The following is a 21,910-nucleotide window of genomic DNA, read 5'->3' as shown; positions in this document are numbered from 1 at the left end:
CAAGAACCTCTTTGATCTTGGCCACAGCAATTTCTTACTCAACATGTCTCTGGAGGCAAGGGAAACAAAAGCAAAAATGAACTACTGGGACCTCATCAAAATAAAAAGCTTCTGCACAGCAAAGGAAACAATCAGCAAAACTAAAAGGCAACTGACAGAATGGGAGAAGATATTTGCAAACATCTCAGATAAAGGGTTAGTATCCAAAATCTATAAAGAACTTATCAAATTCAACACCTAAAAACAAATAATCCAGTGAAAAAATGGGCAAAAGACATGAATAGACACCTCTCCAAAGAAGACATCCAGATGGCCGACCAACACATGAAAAAATGCTCAACATCACTCATCATCAGGGAAATACAAATCAAAACCACAATGAGATACCACCTCACACCTGTCAGAATGGCTAACATTAACAACTCAGGCAACAACAGATGTTGGCGAGGATGCAGAGAAAGAGGGTCTCTTTTGCATTTTGGTGGCAATGCAAGCTGGTGCAGCCACTCTGGAAAACAGGATGGAGGTTTCTCAAAAAACTAAAAATAGAACTACCCTACGACCCAGCAATTGCACTAACAGGCATTTATCCAAGGGATACAGGTGTGCTGTTTCAAAGGGACACATGCACCCCCATGTTTATAGCAGCACTATCAACAATAGCCAAAGTACGGAAAGAGCCCAAATGTCCATCGATGGATGAATGGATAAAGGAGATGTGGTATATATATACAATGGAGTATTACTCGGCAATCAAAAAGAATGAAATCTTGCCCTTTGCAACTATGTGGATGGAACTGGAGGGTATTATGCTAAGTGAAATTAGTCAGATAAAGACAAAAATCTAATGACGATTTTAAGAGACAAAACAGATGAACATAAGGGAAGGGAAACAAAAATAATATAAAAATAGGGAGGGGGACAAAACAAAAGACACTTATAAATATGGAGAACAAACTGAGGGTTGCTGGAGGGATTGTGGGAGGGGGGATGGGCTAAATGGGTAAGGGGCATAAGGAATCTACTAAAATCGTTGCTTCACTATATACTAATTAACTTGGATGTAAATTTTAAAAAATAAAATATAAAGTTAAACTATAAAAAAAAAAAAAGAAAAGAAAAAGAACCAAACAATATTATCCAGGCTTTTCTAAAGTGAATTGTGCTTCAGGAAACCCTAATAGTCAACAGGAAAAAAGGGGAGGGGTTTAGAATCACAGTCACAAATACAGAAGGAATAATAGAATTAGAACATCACTAGTATGTAATCCTTAATAAAATAATAAATCTAGACAAAGAGCATCCATGGCTGCTGAAACCATTATGTTAGAGGCTGATGTAGAATTTAATAATGGATGAATTAGGGTGACTACATCTGAAGTCATCAATAAAATTAACATCATGAAATGTGGAATATTATGTACTTTCTCTTGTGATGCAATAGTACATAGTACCACCTATAACATATTTTTGCAAAAAAACTGTATCTGAATATTATCAAGCTTCTAGAGCTAATTATCAGGAGGGATCAAAGGACTTGTTGAAGGATGCCTTGAGGTTGCAATTAGCCAAAATCTGTGGGAAATTCTATCGATCAACAAATAAATATCATAAATGTGAGTAGGGAGAGAGAGAATTGGTATAAATTAAGAGAAATTTAAGAGATACGTTAGTCAAATGCAAAGTGGTGGACTTTGTTTGGATCTTGAGTCAAGCAAATCAATTGCAAAAATACCAGAGATATGTGTGGAAATTTGAACAATGACTATGTATTAGGTAATGCAGGAGACTTATTATTATTAATCTTATAAGGTATAACAATGATACTGTGGTTATCCTTTTTTTTAAAGAGTAGTTAGCTGTTGGGTATTCGTACTGAAGTGTTCACAAGTTAAATTAAGCCATATCTGGGATTTCCTTTAAAATATTCCAGTGACCACAATACAGGGGTAGAGGAATGCTGTGGAAATGCATAGAGTAAACAGTGCTGACAAGCCTTAGAAGTAATATGGGTGGATACATGGGGTGGGAGGGTAAATACAGTATCTCCCCTACTTTATTATCTTTCATAATAAAGAACTGGGGTTGTGTTCTGTTGAATTTTACATGGGCTGTATCCATACAGATCCCAGCCCTGGGGCCAGTTCTGACTTACTGAGAGTTCAGCAGGAGGATTCCCTCCCTGATCCACACAGAGACCACAGGTTCAGTGTCTGCAGGGTGCACAGGAGAGAAAGGAGCCAGGGGTTAAGAAAACAGTAAAGCAAGCAGGTGAAAGCAGGCACCCACCTGTGTGCTGAGGATTCACGGAGAGTGGGGGGACCCTGGCGAACAGAAGACCACATGTCCAATCCAAAGGGGGCAGCCAATGTTGCCATGTGGGAACAGGGGCACCAGATGGCCAAATTTCCTGATTTTTCATTAGAAAACTGAAATCTGAGCATTTCAGTAAAATCTCCCAACATGAAGGCAAACAATTAAAAATTGTTTCAATGCTTGGCCACTCAGTGCTAGAAAGCTGAACAAATTCTGTCAGGAGGCTAGATTTGTTCCACGGACTGCTGTTTTGTGATCTCTGACACCACACCATGTAATGCATTATACAGTGCTGTGATGCATTAATAATTGTTGACATCTTTAGCAGTTGGGTCACATGCTGGGACAACTGGGGTCGCATACATCTGAAATACCCAGACCTTTTACATGCAAACAGCTGTCAAGCCAGACATCCAGAGTTCAGCCATACTGAACTCTGAACTGAACATAGGCATACAATTATCTCTGTCAAATTGCATATTGTCATTTGTCAGAAACATTTGTCTCTGGATTGTCTCTACTTGTCCTCCAAATTCTATGGAATTTTTACTCCCTTCCAGCTTTGTGTTGCTCACAATAAGCCTATCTTCATCCAAAGTAACTACAAAGTCAATGTCAGCCAGGGATGTGTCGGGCTCTTCTGCTCGAGATCACCTATAACTTCACCTACCTTCCAAGTTTGTCCATCTCGTATTTACACATCTTCCTCCTTAAAGCCATCCTACGTCAGACACAGGCCTAATCCACCAATCTTGCGGCGTTAATCGTGTCACCTCCTTCCATCTGTATGGTACTATATGGTTTTTAAGGCATTTTCCCAAAATATCCTGACTTGATCTTTGTCACCTAGCACAGGCTTTAAAAATCCAATCAATGTCACATTAAGATGTTGCATTACAAATCTGCCAGTAGTCTATTTGTTTGTTTATAACCCACTACTAATTTCCTAGCAGGGGATTTCTAGACTAAATAGAGAAAAGGCAACTAATTTCACTTCCTTCCTTCCCACCTCACCATTTAACCAGAAAAAGAGCTCCCCAAAGCACCACCATTCCCACAATAGCTAACAGAGACAGAAACAATATTTAAGAGAAAGTTCTAACCTTGAGAGGTGACATTAAGTAGAATGGGTTGCTTGTGAAGAAAAGACATTTTGATGCCAGAAGTTTTCAACTAGGAGCTGGGGTTCTGTAGAAGGGATTCCAACATGGATGGGAAGTTGTGCGGAATGATCTTACATTCAGTTATTTCTGTCCATGTGAGGAACCTGTTCCATGCTCAGCTCTCAGAAGTATCTGACCAGTTCTTGCAGTGAGTAACCTGTGACATCAGAAACACACTTGGCAAGTCTGATCATTTTTATGCTTTGCGTATTTTACAACCAATTCCCTTTTTAAAAAAAGAGTTTTCAGCAAGTTTTCTTTTAAAAATGCCAACCTTTCCACTGTCGTTCAAAAACAAAGAGAATCCATACAACAGAATATTATTCAGCTATGAAAAGAAATTAAGTAGTGATACAGGGTAGAACATGGATGAATCTTGAAAACATTACGCTAACTGAAAGAAACCAGTCACAAAGACTTCATGTTCTATGATTCCATTCATATGAAGGTTCGCAATAGGAAAATGTATACAGATAGAAGGTAGATTAAGTGGTTGCTTAGGGCTGAAGTGAGGAGCCAGTGGTGATAGGTAAAGGATGTGGGGTATCTTACTGAGGTGCTGAAAATGTTCTAAAATTGACCATAGTGATGGTTGCACAATTCGGTGAATACACCAAAATCCATTGAAACGTACACTTTAAAACGGTATATGAATTACTTCTTAAAACTGTTTTCTTTTAAACTTAAACAAACTTTCTTCTTATAATTATTAATGGACAGATACTTGTCTCCAGGCCTGGGCTAGATTTCTCACCATCTGCCAAGGATGAACCTGTAAGCAGAAGGCTCTCGGTGGGTGAGAGCCTGGCCTCAGGTTAGATGAGGAGGGCAGACATTCTCGCATTTCAGTGGGCATGAGGCTCTCCATCCTCAATCTGTAGCAGAGGAGATGGACAAGAACTCCACCATCCACCCACTTTCTCTGAGCCTTCTAGGTCTTGCCTCTCAACGCTCCAGGTAGTATTTCCGTCCCAGGATTTAACTATATCCTGTCCATAAAAAACAGCAGAAACCACTCTTTCGGAAGAACGCGTTTGGGACGACTCTCAAGCCGACTAAACTTGTTCTCTGCTCGGCCCACACCTCCTGGGGATGTGGGGCACCCACCCACCCCTTGGCAAAGCAGTCCCCACGCTTCAGACGAGTGCTGCCTACAAAAACAAAAACAGAGATTTCCTGCCCCCTCCCCCCACCCCTCAGGAGGACTTCTGAACCTGGCATTTGTGGCATGCATGAAAGGACACCCACCACTCGGACATCTCTAGAAGACGTCTGCTCTGCGGTCCGCCAGCAAATTGCACCACTGCAGACTGGCACCGGAGACAGGAGGCACAAAATGGGGAGAGGGAAACGCCCGGTGCACATATCCCAAACTCTGCACGTCCGCCCAGGGAGGCCTGTGCCTGGAGAGGGGAAAAGGGCCCCCAGTCTCGGAGTGTCTGCAGCTAGGAGAGAAGGGAGGGACTGCTCCACTTCCGCCCTGCTCTTGAGCCCTGGACCCAACTCCCGGGAGCGGTCGCCCTGCTAGCGACCCGCGACCCAAGGCGCGCGGAGCCACGCCCCATTCTGCCCCAGGCGAGGGGCAGCAGACGGGAAGCCGGACCTCCTCCAGGCGCCAGGAGCTCGGGCACGCCCAGTAGATTTTTGACCTCGAAGTACAGGCGGGGCCCCACCACCCGTGCGGCGCCCCTGGATCTTCAGTCCACAACGCCGCTACTGTGGCCGGGGAGTAGATGCCGTTAAAGAAAAGGCCTAGGAAGAGACGTAGAAGGAAGCAGTGTGCAGACGTCCGGGTTCGAGTGGCTGGACGGTGCGTGGGGGCAACAAGTAGCTTGCACAGCGGGTAAGAAGCGTCAGTGCGAGCTGCTTCCTGCCTGCGGCGGAGCGACCGGCGCACGCAGGCAGAGACAGCAACTGAGAATGCTAAAGAGAGGCTAACTTCTTCCTTTGGGCAAAGAGATAAAAGGGGGGTGAGAGTATCCAAAAGGGTCGTGCTCCAGGTGAGGCTCGAACTCACAACCTCGGCATTGCTCTGCATGTACTGCTGTATAAGTACCGCGCGCTAACCGATTGCGCCACTGGAGCTCCGCTTAGCCGGCCTCGCGATGGCTCTATCAGGGTTCACCCGGGCTCGGTGCGGGCTTCAACGGAGCATGCGCACTGGTGGCTCGCGGCTCGGCGGGAGTGGGTCCGGGCCCCGAACCGCCCTCCTGCAGCTGCGGGCCCCGCGGCCCTAGGCGGAATGAGCGGGGACTTCTGCTAGGGTCTCCCACCGGAACGGAGGGCCGGTCGGCTGGGCAGTGACGGGCAGGCCAGTGGGCCGTTGAAATGAGCTCAGCCTGCCTCGCTGGGCAGCGCGGGAGGAGGAGCCCCGGCGTTACGTTCGGCGTCCTCCGGGAGTTTCGCCTCCGGGAGCGGGCCCCGCGAGGAGCCGGGCTTGTGGCCGGCGGGTGGACCTCGGTGCGGTGGTGACGCGGACCGAGGGGTGGGGCGCGGCCGGGCGGCCTCGGCTCGTCGGCCGCAAGTTCCCGGTGGCCGCCCCCCGCCCCGCGCCCCTCGTGACCAATTAGCGGGAGGCGGTGGCCCGGACTCCCCGCGCCGCCCTGGAAGTCAGCGGGGGCTGTCCGGTCAGGCAGCGCCGGGGCTGGGGCTGGACCGAGGGTGGCCTCCGCCGGCGGGGACTCCAGGACCCGAGAGGGCGGGGACTTCAGCATTGGAGCGTGGTCTGCCTGGGAGTTTTTCCGCGACCCCTTGTGTATCCTGTGCGCAGGTACAAGGCGTGTCCCCAAAACTGTTTCAAGCCACGGGCATTACGGGGATATGATAGCCTGAGCCTTCGAGAGGGTGCAGGCTAATCCCCGCGTGTTTTGTTGGGCCACAACACGTTTGTTTAATTTTAAAACTAGTTTCTAATATTTAAAATCAAGAGGTCTCATACAAATATCTGCATATCCGTTTCTTTTTTAAAAACCAAACAGTGTAACACTGTACCTAGAGCCGAATTATAACTAAGCACTTTGTCTTCGTGGACCCTTTTCTCCATTAAAAAAAAAATGTAATAATATTTTACTACTGCAAAATAAAGACAAATATAATCCAGGCTGGATTTATTGTTACATCATGATTATTATATTTATTTTTTTCTTCTGATTTAAAAAGAATTTAAAATGTAAACATTTTTGCAGGCAAAAGGCACTGTGCCTATTGAATCTAATTGTTAATTCCACCAGTAACCTGCATCGCCCTGGGGGGTTAGCTGCAACCACCTCCACAATATACCCCTCCCTCCCCCCGTGTCTTCCTCCAGGGTTGCCTCTCTAGATTATCTCCTGGGTCTCTGTTGGCTTGTTGGTCACCCCGTTTGGTTGACCAGAACCAGAAGAGCAAATAACAACACTATGATAATAGACTGGGGGAACCGGTATGAACAAGTGATGGGAGGCAGAATAGAGATCCGGTATGCAGACACTTTGATGGTGACTTGCCCACAGTAACAGGTTGTGGTAGGGTGACAGTGTCAAGCAGTACAATTGTAAAAAGCCTTGAAATTCAAGTAGAATTTATTAGAATAAGGAGACAGTAAAAGTTTCTGTGTAAGGCAGAGGCCTCCCAAAGGTGATGTTTATAGGAAGCTCAATACCATGTGCCTACCCAGAGAAAAGAGGTGAGACTCTCCAAATCATTTTGAACTGTAAGAGACACACATCCAGAGCAAGAGCTCAGAAAGGGGGATGGTTAATACCCCTGCAACATCCCACCAGGCACCAGGCAGGTAGTGGGATGCAGAGCTGTTTACAACATGGCCAGGAGCATGCCTGGCCAAGTCCAGGGTACCTCGAGGGCAGTGGAGAGAGAGACTTTGAAATAAATAAGTTGGAACAGGCTGTTAAGGTAATTGCATGGTTTCCTTGAGGTGGGAATAACTTTAAATTTTAAAATTCTATTTTATTTTATTTTTTAATTTATTTAAGTAATCTCTACACCCAAGACAGGGCTTGAACTCACCGCCTGGAGATTAAGAGCTACACACTCCACCCACTGAGCCAGCTGGGCACCCTTAGGTTTTTAAATTTTAAATTGAAAGAGATGGGGCACCTGGGTGGATCAGTCTGTTAAGCATCCAACTTTGGCTCAGGTCATGATCTCTCAGTTCATGAGTTTGAGCCCCATGTCAGGCTTTGACCTGACAGATCAGAGCCGGAAGCCTGCTTCAGATACTGTGTCTCTTTCTCTCTCTGACCCTGCCCCGCTCCTTCTCTGTCTCTCAAAAATAAACATTAAAACAATTTTTAATAAATTGAAAGGGGTTAATTTCCTAATAAACAAGAAAGTCGTGGACCCATACATAGAATCTTCTCAAATGCAGTAGCATTAGTCTGGTCTTCCTCCCTCCAAGTCCCTCAGAAGAGCCCATCTGGTAAACTCTGGGCAGCCAAGTTGGCCCTGGTGGGCCATAGATCCATTCCTCCATCGTGGATCTACCCTTTCATTAGTTCAGCAGATTTTGGCTGATCCTGGTTGCATGGGAACTAAAATAGCTTAGCTCCCAAGGTAACCGGGGCTCTAAAGGAAGGACCTAGTAAGGGCAGTGCTGAACCTGGAGGGGGCAGTGTCAGAACCTCTGCTACCCAAGAGATTGTTACAAGGCAAGGTCTCTTGGGACCTTCAAATCACTTAAACTCATACAGACTGACTCTGAAGAGCAATGAATTAAGAGTCTGAGCTCTGACTCTCACTGGCTGAGTGATCTTAAGTAAATCTCTTACCCTTTCTGGGCCTCAATTTCCTCACCTATAGTCTGAGACATCTAGACCAGATGAGAGCTTTCTAGCCTATTTTGACTGGAGAAGTCTTTTCACCATGTGTATACTTGCCAACACCTTGAGATTATTAAATCATTTAATAATTTTTGTGATGTGTAACAAGTTCTTTTTAAAATAAAATTTATTTTGGACAAATGTATAACTTTAAAATAATCTCAAGCAATGTCTATAATATAAAGACTAGTCTTAACCTATTTCCATTTACTACGTAATTATATAAATTATGTAAATATTAGTTTCAGGCACCCAATATAGTGATTCAACACTTCCATACATCACCCAGTGCTCATCACAACAAGTGCACTCCTAAATCCCCATCACCTGTTTTAATTCCTCTGGTAACCATCAGTTTGTTCTCTGTAGTTATGAGTCTGCTTTGTGGTTTGCCTCTCTTTTTCCCTTTGCTTGTTTGTTTTGTTTCTTAAGTTCCACATATGAGTGAAATTATATGGTATTTGTCTTTCTCTGACTTATTTCCCTTAGCATAATACTCTCTAACTCCATCCATGTCGTTGCAAATGGCAAGATTTCATTCTTTTTCATGGCTGAGTAATATCCTGGGGTGTGTGTGTGTGTGTGTGTGTGTGTGTGTGTGCGCGCGCGCGCGCACAACATCTTCTTTATCCATTCATTAGTCAATAGACACTTGGGCTGTTTCCATAATTTGGCTATTGTAGATAATGTTGCTATGAGCATTGGGGTGCATGTGTCCCTTTGAATTGGTATCTTTGTATTCTTTGGGTAAATACCTAGGAGTGCAATTGCCAGATCATAAGGTAGTTCTATTTTTAACTTTTTGAGCAAACTTCATACTGTTTTCCAGAGTGGCTGCACCAGTTTGCATTCCCACCAACAGTGCTTTTAACAAATAACTTTCAAAAGAACATTTATAAGCGCGCCTGGGTGGCTCAGTCCATTGAGCATCCATGTCTTGATTTCAGCTCAGATCATGATCCCAGGTTTGTGGTATCGAGCCCACACTGGGCTCTGTGCTGAGCATGGAGCTTGTTTAAGATTCTTTCTCTCTCCCTCTCCCATGCTCTCCATCTCTAAAATAAACGTAATAAATAAATAAATAAATAAATAAACAAACAAACAAACAAATATTTATCATTTGATATTGGGACAAATGTATATTAAAATGTATGAAATTTAATAACTCATTGTAGCATCAAAAATAGGCAAAAAACTGCTTTTATAAAAATGTTTGGAATTTATGCTTTTTGCACTTAAAAAAACTGGTTTAGTTTTATTACTTTCTGGTTTTCATGTCTAAACGATGAGATAAAACAGAAGGGTTCAGGCTGCGATATACAAGCACCATTTTTAGTGGTCTGGCTCATGTTTATTCCTACTAATGAAAGGCTGTATTGGATCTAATGGTCACTCTATTTTCTCTTTTTTGGCTTTGGTTTTTGATATCAGGATGAGCCAGATAAACATTTTGGTCAGCTGAATCCAATTTGCATGTCTGGTGAACAAAGATCATCTTGGGTCACATTGTAGAATTTTCATGTTATGTTCTTCATTTACTTTTCTTTCAGCAAACTTCACATTTTACGTTTTTAGCCAGTGTTCCATAATGACATTAAGCAGTATATGACTACAAGAAGTTGCCATGGAGTCATCAAAACCCATAGAGGATCCACCAGAGTGGCTGAGTCATATGCACACACCTGGTGTTCGGATGCTGCTGCAGGGTGCTGGTCAGCATGCATTGGGAGGCTCCCAAAGTGATCCCATTTTCATGGGGCAAGAGGTTGTCTGAAGAATACTTTTTTTCAGACTACAAGTTTGAAAGATGCCACTGCCACCTATAAGTGCAGACCTCAAGTGTGGACCATCTTGACTGCCTTTCTGAACCTCTGGGATCACACAGCATCTGAGATCCCCTCCTGTGCTAACTAGTCCATGATCCTCCCCAGCACCACCTGGGGAAATGACCCTTTATTTTCCCTTAGGAGGAGAAAGGCCCAAGGCCCAAACTCGAGGGAAGCGTGAGGCGGACTGAACTGGTTACATGCAGCAGTGGAGCATGATAATTTGGGGAAACACAGATCCCTTCATTCTGGATTGAAGCTGAAATGAAAGACATGGTAAGAGCCCATCATATGAGAGGAAACTCAAAAAGACTGCTCACACTCATTGTTGGTAAAAGTGTGGGAAATGGACACTGTTTTGTTTTGTTTTGTTTTGTTTTGTTTTGTTTTGTTTTGAAGACCGTTGGGTAGGATCTACCAAATGCATGTATCCTTTGACCCAGTGCTTCTGCTTCTAGGAATCTGCCCTATAGACACTCGTATATGGGAATAAGTATTTCATCAACTCTAAGATGCCCTAAACTGGAAAATATACTGTTGTTTTATGTACCATTAAGAAAGGAGGAGCTCCTGGGTGGCTCAGTTGGTTGACCGTTGGACTTCGGCTCAGGTGACAATCTCACGGCTGGTGAGGTCCAGCCCCACATAGGGCTCCACGCTAACAGTGCAGAGCCTTCTTGGGATTCTCTCTCTCTCTCCTCTCTCTCTCTCTCTCTCTCTCTCTCTCTCTCTCTCTCTCTGCCCCTCCTCCAGTCGTGCTTTCTCTCTGTCTCAAAATAAAGAAACTTAAAAAAAAGAAAGAAAAAATCCTGCCATTTAAACTATGATGCTGTACTTTCATATTACTTAGACTTTTTATTATATACTTATTAAAAGAGCTCTTTTAGACAGACTCAGACGTACTTTTTTTTTTAATCATATTAGTCTTGAGAACTGCTACTGCTCTCTGCCCAGCTTTTCCGCCTCTTGGTTCCTCCCACTTACAGACCAGCCAATGCTTGGGAGGGGAAAGGCTCTCAGGGTGTCACACTCACCTCAGTGTACTTCTCTTCTCCCTGAAGTCATGGCCCCTCAATACCTGGATTGCCTCAGTAGCTCTTCATTGCCTTCAAGCAGATGTGTGCGTGTATGTGTGTTTATTGTACCTCTAGCCACTGTCTGTGGGAGTAGCTTAATAGAAAACAACACTTCAAGAGGTAGCACAAATTTATCCTCCAAACAGGGACATTTCTGAGAGCAAGAGGGTCACTGCCAATAATACTGGGTCAGGGGGGCATCTAGGTGGCTCAGCCAGCTTGAGCATCTGGCTTCTGCTCAGGTCATGATCCCACAGTTTGTGAGCTCAAGCCCCGCATCTGGCTCTGTGCTCACAGCCCAGAACCTGCTTCAGATTCTGTGTCTCCCTCTCTCTCTGCCCCTCCCCCGCTCACACTCGGGGTCTCTCTCTCTCAAAAATAAATTTTAAAAAAACATTAAAAAGATAATAATACTGGATCAATGAGCATGACATGTGACTGTCACGGACAGCCAGAACACACGGCCACCCTAATCCTAGTCCCCTTTGTACTGCTGTAAACACATAAATCATAAATAAGAAAGATTCCTTATTATTTTTTTTTAAATTTGAGAACATAGATGGGGGGTGTACCTGTTATTAACTAAGTGCTTCTCTGCCCCAAATATGCCTTTCTCGCCCTGCTCTGTGATCCTGTTAGCCAGTGCTGCCTTAGACCTTGTCAGTGAGTGGACAGTGTTTTTCTTCTGGCTCCTCGAGCACACAGCTGGGTGGTTTCTCAGTGAGATTTTGCTGTCCCCCAACACACAGTTTCCTGCCTGTCAGCCCTAGCCTGCTGCACCTCAGCAAACTTCTCTGCCGTCCAGTAGGCCACTACCATGAGTCTCAGCTTTGGCGGGAGGAAGGGCCCCTTCCAAGTTCCTTCCTTCCATGGGTTTTCTACATCATCTCTGGAGGTAGTGGCTTCTCCCTCTATCCCTATTCCTGTATTCATTAAAGCTCCATTTACCCCCCTCAGTGGTTACTCCCTGTCTACTGGTTAACAATTTTTTTTTTTGCTATTTATAAAGTATAATCTCTGTTTGATTTTATTTTTCCAGAGAACAGTTTTTCTTCAATCCTTAAGGACTTAGCTCTTTACATGGGCTTTGGTGGAGGTCGTGGGGCAGCACCGGCAGGTCTAAATCAGGGCGGTGGTGTTCGGTCCTTCTGTGCTTCACGAGAGCGATTCCTGACTACCTTGCTGTGAATGGCACAACTCACACAGTAACGTAGTTTCACATACAGCTTGGGAAGCACATAGGCATCGAAGACACTAGCTTCAGAAAGTCCCTGACCACGGCGGCCTCTACTATGTTCCAGATAACGAACTTCTTAATGGCCTTGTCCTTGGGCACGCAGCGGGCACAGTTGGTACAGCGAATAGGCTGCACGTGGCCAAGGCCTTTTTTGGCACGACCATTCTTCCTTCTTTTCTTGGTCATCTTGGAAAAGAGGACCCGAGAGAGCAACAATTTTTTATACTGAATTTTCTCTGTTCAAATTCCTGGTGTGGTTTCTGGATCCAGGCTCATACAGGATGCATTTGTTATTTCTTTCACTTGTCATTTGAAAACAAAATATTTCAAAGGATATGGAGAATACGTGCTGGGTTGGAAAAAATAACACCCTTCTACAGTGCTTACCATGTGCCAGGCACTGTTCTGAGAACTTTACACCTTATTAACTGTGGTCATTCCCGTGCCAGTATTATGAAGTAAGTAACATTATATTTTTCTTTTACAGATGAGGACACTGATGCACGGTGAGGTCACCTAAGTAAGTAGGAGAGACCGGATTCAAATGCAGATTGTGTGATTTGAGAATCCATGCCCTTGACACTATAGAGAGTAGGGTGCTCAAAAGGCCACTGGAGTAGGAGGGCCATGACAGTGCCTGGCATTTAGAACGGGGCCTCTCAAGAATCACCCTCAAGAAGGCACTTATCAGCACTCACAGAGCCCCTGCGTGATGGTGGCTAAGGGTCCTAATTTGACATATAGGAAATATCAGATAGAACTAGGGCTGCTAGAGAGATGAAAACTGGGGCCCAGGGGTGCTGGGGCTCCTGGCTGCCCCAAACCCTCCTGCTGAGAAGATGGGTGGTTCTCCTGTCAGTTCTGTCAACAGTTGAACCCAAACATACTGGACCAGGTATGTGAGGGCAGTCTCTAAGGAGACTAAGCACAGATGATGATGGTGTCTTCCCTTTGAGAGCAGGAAGGGAGAGTCTTAACAGAGGCAGCCACAGAACTCTGGGGTTGCAGTTCCTCTCTGGGCTATCCTTAGGTCAAAGTGTTGGGGCCTGTAGGAAAGTTTACCCTGTGAGGCTGAAGAAAGACAAGGAAGTGGAGGAAAACAATCTTCACTTATATGTCTGTTCAGCCAGGAACTGCCTGGCTTCAAAATTCCTTTACATGTATACACTGTGAAAAATAACGGGAAACTTCACTAAAATGCGCTGTGGAGGTTCCGGCAGGGGGAGCTCTCCTACACCACTACGCAGCGGTCAATTGCAGACCCAAGAGGAAGACGCGAGTTGACGGGGCTAGGGGATACCACTCCACTACTCCAGCCAAAGGACGATGCTTTCCTCGTCCCCGGGGCAACAGCTCAGCCAATGAGAAGCCACCATACTTGGAACTCCCAGTTTACCCCAATGGACTTTTAGTTTCTAACAGCCTACCTAACTGACCCCTTTTCTCCTTAAAAAAGCGTACCTCTCCTCTCTTCCCCGGACTTGCCTGTGGTTTTGGTGCAACTTCTTTGTCCCGGATTACAGTTCTCTTTAATTACTGAATAAGCTCGTAAAATAACTGGCAGTTTTAATTTTTAAGGTTAATATTACTTGGTGCTCAGAGGTGGCATCCAGAGAAGACCCCCACCCCCACCCCAGGGCTCCCGGGGCTGGTGAGCAAATAGGTGCGGTACCCACGGAAATGTTGCAGCTCACTGCTTTCTCGCCTTCTCTGGGGTTGGAGGGTAAGTGTTTTGGTTTGGGGGGGGGGGGTTGTTTGTTTTGTTTTGTTTTTTCATCTTTGGGAGTACAGTTTGGCCTTTGGTTGGATTCCTTTTCGGCATCAGACTGTTCCCTTTGGAGCTGTGCCAGTTCGAACTGTGTTGGCCTTTGTTCCTACTCCCCTTGGGACCGAACTGGTGAAGTGGGAACTGTGCCTGTTGGAACTGCCATAGCCTTGGGTCCTAATCCTGTTTGTACCTGGACTGTTCCTTCAGACACTGCTAGCTAGCCCCTGTCTGATTCCTTCTGGAACCAGGCTGTTCCTGAAAAACTTCTAAGAAATGGGATTCCAGTCATCAAAATGCTTTGAGGGCACTCCCCTTACTGGGAATCCAGCCGGTTTTATGTTTAAAAACTATGCACACTGCATGCACACTTACAGATTAATGGACTGACTTAACCAGAAGTGATTTAGAACTTCAATGGCCTATATTATAGGGAACTTTTGATCTCCCCAAACTTTAACTTTCTCAAAGCTGAATTGGACAACCATGGTTCTAAAATTGACAAAACTGGGGCGCCTGGGTGGCTCAGTCGGTTAAGCTTCCAACTTCAGCTCAGGTCATGATCTCACAGTCTGTGAGTTCGAGCCCTGCGTCGGGCTCTGTGCTGACAGCTCAGAGCCTGGAGCCTGTTTCAGATTCTGTGTCTCCCTCTCTCTCTGACCCTCCCCTGTTCGTGCTCTGTCTCTCTCTGTCTCAAAAATAAATAAACGTTAAAAAAAATTAAAAAAAAAAAGTTGACAAAACTGAATGGGACTGAATAGGATTCCTGTTTTAATTGGTATTTTGACGCTTCCAAATGCTATCAGGAATCTAAAATCCCTCTCTCCTGACCTTTTGGTATCTTTCATCTGACCATGTCAAATGTTCCCATTTAAACTTACCTAGCATCATGGTTTATGATTTAAAACAAAACAAAACAAAACAAAAAACCCTCTGGTCCTTATGTCTAGAGGCACTTTGAATCTTTCATGCCAGATACTGCCTGCAGCAGGATCAAGAAGGTTTTATGGAAAATTGGGATAGTCTCCATGACCACAGCTAAATAAATAAGAAACAACCTACCTTGTGGGTTTTGAAAAGTTTAAAAATAATAATAAAATAAAATAGCCTCCAAGATACAATTTATAAACCAAATGAGGCAAACAAACCATTAAAAAGAAAAAAAGGGGCTTCTGAGACCTCTTCTGCCCCTCCCCCATCTTTCTTGCCTACAGACACAAGGCAGCTTACCTTTGTGCTCATCTCCTCCCTCCTAATCAGCTGGGAAAAACTACAGTCCAGGTTGGGAATGAATCCCTCTCTGTCCTTACTGACACCAGACCTACACTCTGTGCTTAACTCCACTGCTCTAAAGCAGCCCGTGCCTCAGAGCACTAAAAAGCAGCTCAAATACTGGGGGTTCTCTGATAAACCTCAACAGATTCTCATCTCTGAACCCATTCCCTTTTGCCGAGGTCCTTTGAGAGATCCACACCCTTTTCTCCTCAGTTCCTCAGCGCCTATTCATTTATTGGGCTGAGCTTTCTTAGAAGAATATCATGCCAGGAGCGCCTGGATGGCTCAGTCGGTTGAGCATCTGACTTTGGCACAGGTCATGATCTCACAGTTTGTGGGTTTGAGCCCCGCATCGGGCTCTGTGCTGACAGCTCAGAGCCTGGAGCCTGCTTTGGATTCTGTGTCTCCCTCTTTCTCTGCCCCTGCCCCGCTCACACTCTGTCTCTCTCAAAAATAAACATTAAATATATATATATATATATATATATATATATATATATATATATATATAATAATAAAAGAATATCATGCCAGAATTTCTTTCTCCCAAAAGGGAAAAATAATTCTAGAATTTGACAGTGGTAACAAAATTAGCGAACAAAAGGAAATGAATGACCTTTCGGCATCTTTTCTATGCTCTGTCTCTGATGGCACTATAGCTGAGTCTGAGGACAGTAATCATTTGTTCCTTTTGGATCAGCTACCACCCTCTTTATGGGCAAAATCATCTACTGATATTGGCAGAATCCACAGTGCACCTCACATCAAGATTCAAATAGGTCCCTCAAAACCACTCTCTAGAATTAATCAATACCCTGTAAATAAGGAAGCCCTTCAGAGCAGCAAGTCCATAATAGAGGGTTATAAGACTTGGGGCCTGATTATCCCCCGTACTAGTCCCTGTAACAGCTCTATTTTACCGTGAGAAAACCCAACAGCCAAGGATGGATGTTTGCCCATGACCTCCAAGCAATAAGTAACATTGTTATCCCTTGGCATCCAGTTCCCCATCCTCATCCACTACTGACATCCATTCCCACTGAAAGCATATTTTCACTATCATTGTCCTATACAGTGCATCTTAGTATCACTGTTGATAAGGACATCCGATATCTTTGCCTTCATTTGAGGAGAATGGCAATACACCTGGACAGTAATGGCCCAAGGTTACACAGAGATTCCTTCCCATTTCTCACAAAACTTAAAGGCTGATTTGGATGATAGAACTTTTTTTCCAGGCTCTAATTTGTTTCAATAGGGTCATGACCTGCTTCTCTGCTCCCCTTCTCAAACCTCTTCACCAGAAGAGTTAAAACTCTTGTTAAAACTCTTGGCTTTAAAGGGACATAGAGTGTCCAAAGAAAAATTGCAGTTTGTTCAAACTCAGGTTCAATTATTTAGGACACCTGATCTCAGAACAAGGACTAGATTTGGGTCCAGGTAGATTTCAAGGCTTCCTGAATTTCCCAAAACCTAAAACTAAGCAATTTCTTGAACTGGCTGGCTGTTACCACAATTGGATTCCAAATTTCTCTGATATGGCTCAGCCTCTATGTGCTTTACTAAAAAACAACATCCCTATCCCTGTTATTTGGAAAGAGGGGGATGACATAGCCTTTGGGACTTTAAAGGTCTAACAAAACTCCCTGCCCTTGGAATCCTAATTATCAACTTCCCTTTTTCCTCTTTGTATGTGAAAGGGAACGAACTGCCCTTGGAGTGCCCACCCAAAAGCACAGGGACCATCATCGCCCTGTGAGGATTATAGCCAACAACTGGACTGGATATCTTCTATGGATCCCTTGCCTGAGAGCCATTCCTGCCACTGCCCTTTTAGTTAAGGCCACTGCAGAAATAGTCACGGGGTCCCCTTTAACCATCCTTGTGCCACCAAACTCCAGGGAATAGACTCTTGGATCTTTGTGACACATGTAAAGAAAGCACCAAACCCTAGCTCGACCTGCACACCCACCATCTGGTGACCTGAAAGTAAAGATTTCTCAGAATTGAAACAGACAACATCTGGACAGATGGCTTTCTCAAGATGTCTGGACCAGGCCTATACACCTTTTCACACTGTTGCTTCTATCTCTGTTGTGGAAAGAAAATGCCCTTTGTCTGCATTTCCCAATGTCTTGCAAAAGGAGGAAACCTTTGATTATGAGCTTTTCATAAACAGCCACATAATAATCCTGTGAGCATTTCTGAAGGGTTAGAAGATTCAGAATTCATGATAGTCTTTTATCTGAACTATTAACTGACTCTGGATTCTTACCCCAATTCATGGTTTCTGAATTTACAACTTTACAGACTACTGCTGAATAACACATATGGTTCTAAACAGTTCTTTTGAAGTAACAGTGTTATTTTCCCTTAATCTACCTTTGAAGTTTTGCTATTCTTGCAAAAAAGTTCATCAGCTGTTGCTTTGTGTTTATACATTATGCTGTATCTTCCCAAATGCTCTCTGTTTTTTCATTCAGTGCACTCCCACAGTATTTCACTCTTTTGCCTCATAGTCACTTTAAGAGGGGACCTCCAGGAGGTATACATGACTTCGGGTTTGCCTTCATAGGGGAAACCTTACTTCCCTAAGCCCAGATAAGCGCCAATAAATATTTTCAGTTGGCTACTTTCAGACCTTGGGTCCTGGTTTTAAACCAACATAGAGTTTGGAATTGTTGTGTTGCTTCTAATTCCATACTTGTCTGTCAATCTTTTGCAGAAAGGAGGTGCCCTTGCAGAAAGGAAGATACAGACTTCCAATGAAAAGTGCCTGAGAGTTTCTTCCTTCTAACCTTCCCTGTTATTCCAGTGTGGCTTAAGTGACTTCCAACTGCTATGCACTTTCCCTCCGACGTTAGACATGACAACCAGGAAAGGTTCTTCTTGGAGCTGAGAGGAAAAAAACACTAAATATAAAGAACCTGACTATTGATCAATTATGCCTTCAAGGAAAGATCGAAAGGGTGAAATGTGAGAAATAATAACTGGGAAACCTCCCTAAAATGGAGCCCGGAGGTTTCTGCAGGGGGACCTCTCACGCCCTACCACACAAAGTTAACTGTAGACCCAACAGGAAGAGATGGACTTGACCTTACGTGGACTTGACCTTGCATGTAGATACACTCTACTACTCCAGCCAAAGGGACAGATTTTTTCCTCATCCCCAGGCAACAGGTTAGCCAATGAGAACCCCCCCCCCCATACTTGGAACACCTGGTTTTCTCCAATGGACTTTTAGTTTATAACAGCCTTCCCCAGTTATGCCTTTTCTCCTTAAAAGAGTGTACCTCTCTCCATCGTTCCCCAGACTTGCCTATGGTTTTGCCTCAGCTTGTTTGTCCTAGATTGTTATTCTCTTTTATTCCTGAATAAAGCCATTTTTGCTGGTAAAATAAACTGGGAGTTTTTATTTTTAAGGTTAACAACACATGGTTTAGCCATTCTATTAATGGACATCTGGGGTTATTTCCTGTTTAAAGCTGTCATAAATAAAGCTGCTAAGAGCATTCTTGTGCACAGGTTTTTGTTTTCATTTCTTTGGGGTAAATACAGGAGTGGAATTGCTGGGTCATAAGGTAGGGTTTTTTGTAAAAATTTTTTATTGTCAAACTTTTTTAATGTTTATTTATTTTTGAGGGAGCAAGAGATTGCAGAAGGGGCAGAGAGAGAGGGAGACACAGAATCTGAAGCAGGCTCCAGGCTCCTAGCTGTCAGCACAGAGCCTGACACGGGGCTCGACCTCACTGACTGTGAGATCATGACCTGAGCCAAAGTTGGATGCTCAACCAACTGAGCTACCCAGGCACCCCAATTGTAAACATTTTTTTAGTTTTATTTGTCTTGGGAGAGAGCATGAGCAGTGCAGGGGCAGAGAGAGAGAATCCCAAGCAGGCTCTGCACTGTTAACACAGAGCCTGATGTGGGCTTGAACTCACAAACTGCGAGATCATGACCTGAACCAAAACCAAGAGTCAGACACTCAACCAACTGAGCCACCCAGGCACCCAAGATAAATAAATAAAACTTAAAAAAGACACTCTGACCTCTGAGAGGACACAACAGCTTCTGGTGTTGATATCTATGATGGGGTCACTTTAAAGCTGATTCTGCAAGATCCAGGAAACTGCCAAGTCCTAGGTGACAGGGAAACTAAGGGAAAGACCCAGGGTGTGGAGTTGGGGAGCCACAGGCAGGCCGGCAGTCCCTGCTTCCCCTACCCCCATCCTTGAAGACACCCTCTCTTACCTCCATTGGCTTTTTTTGTGGTTGGTTGGCTATCATTTTGTTCTTCATTTCTTATTTTACTGCACTGTGATGAATGAAGATGGTCTGATTATTATTTTGGGGAGGGAGGATGTGTTAATATTTCTTTTGTAGTTGAGCCTATGGTCAACTTTGTGAATGTGTACTCTTCTCTTAAAATGCAGTTCTAGGGGTGCCTGGGTGGTGCAGTTGGTTAAGCGTCCTCCTCTTGATCTCAGCTCAGGTCATGATCTCACAGTTCCTGAGTTCAAGCCCCACATCCAGCTCTGTGCTGACAGCTCAGAGCCTGGAGCCTGGTTCAAATTCTGGGTCTCTCTCTGCCCCTCCCCCACTCATACTCTGTCTCTGTCTCTCTCAAAAATTAAAAAAAAAAAAAAAAACAAATTTTTTAAAAATAATAGTCTTTATAAATAAAAATATGAAAGCATTGACACTTAAAACTCAGCAGATGAGCTGAATAGTAGAATACTACAACTAAATAGAAAAACAGTAAACTGGAAGATTAGGCAGAATATTCCCAGAATGCAGAACAAAGGGAAATGGGGAAAAGAAAGAAAAGTTCAATGACATGCAGATAAGATCTAAAAATTCTAACATTCATCAAAAAAATTTTTCAGAAACTGATAATAGAATTGATGAGAAACAATTAAAAAAAAAACAAGGGGTGCCTGGGTGGCTCAGTTGGTTGAGCGTCCAACTTTGGCTCAGGTCATGATCTCACAGTCTGTGAGTTCGGGCCCCACGTCAGGCTCTGGGCTGATAGCTCAGAGCCTCAAGCCTGCTTCTGATTCTGTGTTTCCCTGTCTCTCTGCTCCTCCCCCACTCATGCTCTGTCTCTCTCACTCTCAAAAATGAATAAATGTTAAAAAGAAATTAAAAAAGAAACCACAAGAATTTCCCAGATCTGAAGAATGACACACACATACACACACAAATACACAAAGAATAATTCCCCCCAAAATGTATGGAATATAAGAAATAATAGCAAGTTAATACATTAGGAAAACATTAAGACATCTAAGTATTGCCTGTATAAAATTTTTAAATAATGATCTAAACAAAATCAACAAAGAAGTTGCCAGTAGGGAATTCCAGAAGGAAGTTAAAACTTGCCCAGATTCCTTTGTTCTTGTCTTAGGTTCTAGGGGTAGATATAGATGCTGTTTAACAATACACATTATTGGGGCACCTGAGTGGCTCAGTCGGTTAAGTGCCCAACTTTGGCTCAGGTCATGATCTCACAGTTCATGAGTTCAAGCCCTGCTTCAGGTTCCTTGCTGACAGCGTGGAGCCTGCTTGAGATTCTCTCTCCCCCTCTCTCTCTCTCTGCCTCACCCCCGCTCTCTCTCAAAATAAATAAACTTAAAAAAAATAATACACATAAGTAGAAATCTACAAATTTAAATCAGTGCATGTCTTTAAAGAATAACCCGTAGATACATAGGAATAGAATGTAGAAGGAGAAATGGATCCAAGAAAACATAATCAAAAGCCAGATTCGTAGATGTGACTAGCTATCTCCCAAGCATCATTTACTACCTTCCAGTTAAGAGCCAGAGTTTTGTGTGAGGATCCCACCCCTCCCCCATGGCCACAGACTCTGGGGGCTGCCTACTCCATCTCCAGCTTCAAGTACAAATCTTAATTAACTAAGTCAGAGTATCTACTCCCTCTGCCCCAATAATTGGTTCAGGTGTGGACATGTGAGCCTTAGATCACCAGTAAACACACCTGGTTCTCAGCTGCGGGCAATTTTGCCTGCCTCCCCACCCTGAGACTTTTTGCAATGTCTAGAGAAATTTTTGGTTGTCCCAATGGAGAAGAGCTCTGGCATGTAGTAGAGAGAAGCCATGGAAGTGTTGAACAACCTACAGTGCAAAGGACAGCCCTCTGCAACAATTATTCAGCCCAAAATGTCCATGATGCCAAGGTAGAGAACCCCTGGTCTAAAGGAAAAATTATGGATACTTTACATCCCTTGACCCCTCAAGGAAGCAGCCTTGGGATGAAGCTGTTGCTGCAGATAGCAGATCTGAGGGATGGAAAGAATCAGGGTCCATGATGACACCACTAGTCACAGGCTCATTCTCCCGCTGGATATCCAGTTACCTGAGCCTTTCTTTAACTCTCTGTTAGTTAAGCCACTGTTTTTTTGTTTGTTTGTTT

The 21,910-nt window shown here is 44.1% G+C and overlaps 2 long non-coding RNA genes, 1 other non-coding gene and 1 pseudogene across 4 annotated transcripts in view; 1 reads left to right on the top strand and 3 right to left on the bottom strand.

Annotated features, from left to right (window-relative positions):
- Window positions 1-4,865, bottom strand: part of LOC125162288 (uncharacterized) — a 30,620-nt gene extending 25,755 nt beyond the window's left edge. Inside the window, exons 1-2 of the long non-coding RNA XR_007150950.1 lie at window positions 4,728-4,865; window positions 3,420-3,636 (exon numbers count right to left, since the gene is read on the bottom strand). This is a non-coding gene — a long non-coding RNA (uncharacterized LOC125162288). The remainder of the gene's footprint in view (window positions 1-3,419; window positions 3,637-4,727) is intronic.
- A 321-nt stretch (window positions 4,866-5,186) lies between these two features.
- LOC125162287 (uncharacterized) lies at window positions 5,187-18,916 on the top strand. Of its 2 annotated transcripts, XR_007150949.1 has the most exons (5): window positions 5,187-5,322; window positions 10,264-10,398; window positions 12,923-12,955; window positions 14,014-14,158; window positions 18,201-18,898. It is a non-coding gene; the product is annotated as an uncharacterized LOC125162287 (long non-coding RNA). The 2 variants fall into 2 exon arrangements; XR_007150948.1 differs by having other exon boundaries at window positions 12,923-14,158; window positions 18,201-18,916.
- On the bottom strand, window positions 5,472-5,564 carry TRNAI-UAU (transfer RNA isoleucine (anticodon UAU)). Its single transcript is given in 2 exon segments — window positions 5,472-5,507; window positions 5,527-5,564. It is a non-coding gene; the product is annotated as a tRNA-Ile (tRNA).
- On the bottom strand, window positions 12,196-12,626 carry LOC125162286 (40S ribosomal protein S26-like; annotated as a pseudogene).
- Window positions 18,917-21,910: the final 2,994 nt, after the last annotated feature.

The sequence above is a fragment of the Prionailurus viverrinus genome, chromosome A3 (genome assembly GCF_022837055.1).
Source record: "Prionailurus viverrinus isolate Anna chromosome A3, UM_Priviv_1.0, whole genome shotgun sequence".
Taxonomy (NCBI): Eukaryota; Metazoa; Chordata; class Mammalia; order Carnivora; family Felidae; genus Prionailurus; species Prionailurus viverrinus.
The sequence above is the reverse complement of the archived record's forward strand: the minus strand, read 5'-3'. Positions and strand labels throughout refer to the sequence as shown.